Source organism: Triticum aestivum, chromosome 3D, assembly GCF_018294505.1.
Source record: "Triticum aestivum cultivar Chinese Spring chromosome 3D, IWGSC CS RefSeq v2.1, whole genome shotgun sequence".
Classification (NCBI taxonomy): Eukaryota; Viridiplantae; Streptophyta; class Magnoliopsida; order Poales; family Poaceae; genus Triticum; species Triticum aestivum.
The window spans coordinates 169681462-169687010 of NC_057802.1; positions in this window are offsets into that span (position 1 = coordinate 169681462).

The following is a 5549-nucleotide window of genomic DNA, read 5'->3' on the forward strand; positions in this document are numbered from 1 at the left end:
CAAGAACAAGTTAGACGTCCTCTAATTGTTGTTGCAAGTTTTTACGTGGCTGCTATAGGTTTCTAGCAAGAACGTTTCTTACCTACGCCAAAACCACAACGTGATATGCCAATTTCTATTTACCCTTCATAAGGACCCTTTTCATCGAATCCGATCCGACTAAAGTGGGAGAGACAGACACCCGCTAGCCACCTTATGCAACTAGTGCATGTCAGTCGGTGGAACCTGTCTCACGTAAGCGTACGTGTAAGGTCGGTCCGGGCCGCTTCATCCCACGATGCCGCCGAATCAAGATAAGACTAGTAACGGCAAGTAAATTGACAAAATCGACGCCCACAACAACTTGTGTTCTACTCGTGCATAGAAACTACGCATAGACCTAGCTCATGATGCCACTGTTGGGGATCGTTGCAGAAATTAAAAAATTTCTACGCATCACCAAGATCAATCTATGGAGAGACTAGCAACGAGAGAGAGAGGGGAGTGCATCTTCATACCCTTGAAGATCGCGATGCGGAAGCGTTACAAGAACGCGGATGAAGGACTCGTACTCGTAGCGATTCGGATCGCGGTTGATTCCGATCTAAGCGCCGAACAACGGTGCCTCGGCGTTCAACACACGTACAGCCCGGGGACGTCTCCTCCTTCCTGATCCACCAAGGGGAGAGGAGAAGTTGAGGGAGAGCTCCGGCAGCACGACGGCGTGGTGGTGGAGCTTGCAGTTCTCCGGCAGGGCTTTGCCAAGCACTACGGAGGAGGAGGTGTTGGGGAGGGAGAGGGCTGCGCCAGGGGAAGGGGTGCGGCTCCCATGCGCCTCCCACTATAGGGTGGAGGGGGCTGGTTTCTTGCCCTCCAAGTCCATTGGGGAGTTGGCAAAGGTGGGGGAAAGAAATCCCATCATTTCGCTTCCCCACCGATTGTTATCCCCCTTTTTTAGGGATCTTGATCTTATCCCTTCGGGATATGATCTTATTCCTTCTAAGGGGGGATCTTGGTGCGCCTTGAACAGGGGTGTGGGGCCTTGCCCCCACTACCCACGTTCATGTGGGTCCCCCCATGCAGGTGGGCCCCACTCCGGAACCTTCTAGAACCTTCCCGGTACAATACCGAAAAATCCCGAACATTTTCCGGTGGCCAAAATAGGACTTCCCATATATAAATCTTTACCTCCGGACCATTCCGGAACTCCTCGTGACGTCCGGGATCTCATCCGGGACTCCGAACAACATTCGGTAACTGCACACTAATTCCCATAACAACTCTAGCGTCACCGAACCTTAAGTGTGTAGACCCTACGGGTTCGGGAATCATGCAGACATGACCGAGACAGCTCTCTGGCCAATAACCAACAGCGGGATCTGGATACCCATGTTGGCTCCCACATGTTCCACGATGATCTCATCGGATGAACCACGATGTCGGGGATTCAATCAATCATGTATACAATTCCCTTTGTCAATCGGTACGTTACTTGCCCGAGATTCGATCGTCGGTATCCCAATACCTCGTTCAATCTCGTTACCGGCAAGTCACTTTTACTCGTTCCCTAACACATCATCCCGTGATCAACTCTTTGGTCACATTGAGCTCATTATGATGATGTCCTACCGAGTGGGCCCAGAGATACCTCTCCGTCACACGGAGTGACAAATCCCAGTCTCGATTCGTGCCAACCCAACAGACACTTTCGGAGATACCCGTAGTGTGCCTTTATAGCCACCCAGTTACGTTGTGACGTTTGGCACACCCAAAGCATTCCTACGGTATCCGGGAGTTGCACAATCTCATGGTCTAAGGAAATGATACTTGACATTAGAAAAGCTTTAGCAGACGAACTACACGATCTTGTGCTATGCTTAGGATTGGGTCTTGTCCATCACATCATTCTCTTAATGATGCGATCCCGTTATCAACGACATCCAATGTCCATGGTCAGGAAACCGTAACCATCTATTGATCAACGTAGTCAATTAGAGGCTTACTAGGGACATATTGTGGTCTACGTATTCACACATGTATTACGGTCTCCGGTTAATACAATTATAGCATGAACAATAGACAATTATCATGACCAAGGAAATATAATAATAACCATTTTATTATTGCCTCTAGGGCATATTTCCAACACCTAGTCCCGGCGCTGGCCCTCCACCCTCTGGACTCCGTCGACGCAGTCAGTGATGGGCTTGATACGCTCCTTGAGCGCTGCGAGGCCCGCCTCCTCCGGCAAGCTGTCCAACGCGTCGAGAAGTTGCCGGTGGGGTTCCAAAATGCCACCTTGGTGAGCACCTTGGTCAGGGCGCCCTGCTACCTCTTGAGCATGTGTTGGTTTTCGCTTGAAGAGGAAAGGGTGATGCAGCAAAGTAGCATAAGTATTTCCCTTAGTTTTTGAGAACCAAGGTATCAATCCAGTAGGAGACTACACGCAAGTCCCTCGCACCTGTACAAACAAATAAGAACCTTGCAACCAACGTGATAAAGGGGTTGTCAATCCCTTCACGGCCACTTGCAAAAGTGAGATCTGATAGAGACAATAAGATAAATATTTTTTGTATTTTTATGATATAGATTGGAAATTAAAGATTGCAAAATAAACGGCGACAGAAATACCTAACTAAAGGGAGATAAATATGATGGAAGATAGACCCGGGGGCCATAGGTTTCACTGGTGGCTTCTCTCAACATAACAAATTCTACGGTGGGTGCACAAATTACTGTCGAGCAATTGATAGAAAAGCGCATAGTTATGAGAATATCTAGGCATGATCATGTATATAGGCATCACGCCCGCGACAAAGTAGACCAAAACGATTCTGCATCTACTACTATTACTCCACACATCGACCGCTATCCAGCATGCATCTAGAGTATTAAGTTCATAAGAACAGAGTAACACATTAGGCAAGATGACATGGTGTAGAGGGATAAACTCAAGCAATATGATATAAACCCCATCTTTTTATCCTCAATGGCAACAATACAATACGTGCCTTGCTGCCCCTGCTGTCACTAGGAAAGGACACCGCAAGATTGAACCCAAAGCTAAGCACTTCTCCTATTGCAAGAAAGATCAATCTAGTAGGCCAAACCAAACTGATAATTCAAGGAGACTTGCAAAGATATCAAATCATACATATAAGAATTCAGAGAAGAACCAAATATTGTTCATAGATAATCTTGATCATAAACCCACAATTCATCGGATCTCGACAAACACACCGCAAAAAGAATTACATCGAATAGATCTCCAAGAGAATTGCGGAGAACTTTGTATTGAGATCCAAAGAGAGAAAAGAAGCCATCTGCTAATAACTATGGACCCGAAGGTCTGTGGTAAACTACTCACACATCATCGGAGAGGCTATGGTGTTGATGTAGAAGCCCTCCATGATCGATTCCCGCTCCGGCGGAGCACCGGAAAAGGCCCCATGATGGGATCTCACGGGTATAGAAGGTTGCGGCGGTGGAAATAGGGTTTCGTGGTGCTCTCGGATGTTTTCGGGGTATATGAGTATATATAGGCGAAAGAAGTAGGTCGGAAGAGCCACGAGGGGCCCATGAGGGTGGGGGGCGCGCCTCCCTACCTCGTGGCCGCCTTGTTGCTTCCTTGACGTCCACTCCAAGTCTCCTGGATTGCATTTGTTCCAAAAATAACTCTCCTGAAGGTTTCATTCCGTTTGGATTCCGTATGATATTCCTTTTCTGCGAAACACTGAAATAGGCAAAAAGACAATAATTTGCATTAGGCCTTTGGTTAGTAAGTTAGTCCCAAAAATAATATAAAAGTGCATAATAAAGCCCATTAAACATCCAAAATAGATAATATAATAGCATGGAACAATCAAAAATTATAGATACGTTGGAGACGTATCACGCCCTAGCAGAGCCTCCGGGACTAGTTGGCCAGATAAGTTGCCCGGTTGGAGCGGAGCTGATCCAGGGCGTCGAGGATGCGCTCGAAGAACAAGGTCAGCCTGGCATTGGGGCTCGTGTTCCTGTCCTCGGAGAGCCTGACGTCCGGCATGCCCATGACGGCTAGCTGGGCGGTGAGCTTCCCGGCGACGTCGACGAGGCGGTCGATCCAGAGGATCACGCCCTTTGCGTAATCCTCGTAGTCGGCGGCGCCATCCATCCGCAGCCGTTTCTCCTCCTCCAGGTCCTTGTTCAGGGTCTCCTCCCGGGCCCTGACCTCCGAAAGCGTCCCCTAGAGGCCATCCAGCTTCAGCTTGAGGTCGTTGATGGAGTCGTTGGCCTTGGAGAGTAGCTCGGCCTTGCCGAGGACTGCGGCCTGCGCCTCCATCAAAGCACCGTTGATCGTGTCCTTCTCCTTCGTCAGCTCCAGGACCTTCTTCTTCAGCCCGTCCCGCTCCACCTCCAGCTCCTTCACATTGCCGTCGTGGACTAGGGCCTGAGCATCGAGTGCCTCCCTATGCCTCTGCTCCAGCTCCTGGGTCCGCTGCGTGACAAGCTTCTCGACCTCCGCATCCTTGTCGTGGAGTGTGGCAGAGAGCGCCTCCTCACAGGCGGCAAGGTCCTCCTCCTGGGAGTTCAGCAGAGCTAGGTGCTGTTGCCGAGCAGCCTGTGCCTTCGCCACCTCCTGGACCTTCTCGACGTCAGCCTGCTTAAGGATGAGCTCCTATTTGCCCTCAGCTAGCTCGTCCTGGGAAGCCATCAGCCCTTCCAGGGCCTCGCGGAACCAAGCCTGCATCTCGGTGACGCGCTCCTCGAGATCGGCCCCCGCCTAGTCCGCCGCTGCCATCCTGGATTTTGCCTTGTCCAGGCGGGCACAGTGGAGCACCTGGAGCTTCTGGAAGTTGGCGCTCATGGCCCAAAGAATTTGCTCCTCTTGGGAACCGCCATCGCTAGGGCTCGGTTCGTCGACAACCTGGAGCCCGGCGGTGGCGAGCGCCTCATCGTCAAACACCTCCCCCTTGGTCGGCGCCCTGGTGCCCGCCGTCCCTGGAAGGTGAACGAACAGGCCATCGCCCACCTTCAAGTACCTGCCCGAGGCGGGAGCCGGAGGGGAGGGAGGTTGGTCGTTGGCCACTTCCTCCTCGGCGGCAGCCCTGTCAGCCGCTCCAGCAGCGGCCTCGTCGGCCCCTTCGGTAGCCTTGCCAGCCTCTCTAGCAGGCCCCTTGGCGGCCTCCTCAGCGGCGGCCTTGGCGGCCTCCTCGGCAGTGATCTTGTCAGCCTCGGCCTCGACATCCTTGGCGACCTCCTTGAAAACGGTGTCAATATCCTCTGGGTCCACCGAGGAAGGATCTGGATACCAAGAAGAAGAATGGGACGAAGCCAACATCAAAGACCAAAACTCAGAACAAAAAAAAATAGGGACGGGAAGCAAGCAACTTACCCGTGCCGGCCTGGGAAGAAGTGCCACCCTCCCCGCCAACATTTATTGCCGGGACGAAACCACCGGCGCTCGAGCTCGCCCCCTCCTCCTCCATGTGCTTGGGCTCAGTGGTAGATGCCCTTGCCGGGGACGCCCCTCTGGGCGGCGTGGTCGATGGGGGCGGCATGTTGGGGGTGGCCCTTGGCGGCTCCTCCTG